The sequence below is a fragment of the Agelaius phoeniceus genome, chromosome Z (genome assembly GCF_051311805.1).
Source record: "Agelaius phoeniceus isolate bAgePho1 chromosome Z, bAgePho1.hap1, whole genome shotgun sequence".
Taxonomy (NCBI): Eukaryota; Metazoa; Chordata; class Aves; order Passeriformes; family Icteridae; genus Agelaius; species Agelaius phoeniceus.
The window spans coordinates 73,126,163-73,127,151 of NC_135303.1; positions in this window are offsets into that span (position 1 = coordinate 73,126,163).

Genomic DNA, 989 nt, shown 5'->3' on the forward strand with positions numbered 1-989 from the left:
ACAAAGGATAAAGCAAAAGCTTAATGCTTTGTTTCAGTTTTTAAAAGTAAGCCCAGTTATCCTCAGAGCATCAAGTCCCCTGAAGTGGAAGACAGGGATGAGGAGCAAAATGAAGTACTCATAATTCACAAAGAAATGGCTAGTACTTGCTAGACCACTTAGCTGCAAGTCTGTGGGACCAGATGGGATCCACCAAGATTACTGATGAAACTGGTTGGAAGAGCCTTAAATAATTTTAAGACACCAAGAAGACACTTCAAATCATTTACCAACAGTCCTGGTTGATGGGGGAGGTGACTACAAATTGGCAATGTAATACCAATCTACAAGAAGGTGCCACAGGCTGGGGCAGAGTGGCTGGAAAGGACCTGGGGGTGCTGGTGATGTTGCTGGGTTAATGTTTGACTTACTGACCTTACCAGGTTTTTTCAGCCTTAATGATGCTTTGATTTTGTTCTATAACTCTATCAGAAACAGCTGATGCAAAGTTTAGTTCAGTTTAAAATAAATTAAGTATTTAAGTAGAAGCAGTAATGGTTGTAGGATGTTGGCTAAAAATGAAGCCAGAAAAAAAGATTGGCTAGGCTAAAATAAAGAGAAAGCAAACATTAAAGAAAAAAAATCACTGGAAAAACTGAACAAATTGCAAAGGACTTTAGACACTGGCATTTTAAGAGTTGATAATTGCTCTTGGGGAGAGATGTGTACACAACTATTTTTAAAGAATAGAGGTAGGTTACATTGTTTGCTTTTCATAGCCAACAGTACAGTAACTTAATCAAATTTTTGATACACGTATAAAGGATTGAGAAGTTTACTCAACTTAGTATTCAACTTTCCCTTTTTCAAAGATTTCAGTACCATGATACAGATTAATTAAATAGGAAAGATGCAAATAAACATGAAAAAGTTACAAGCACTGTCCTGGGACATGGTGGGAGTTTTTATCTTTAATTTTGCATAGAAGAGATGCAAGAAAGACAGTAAGC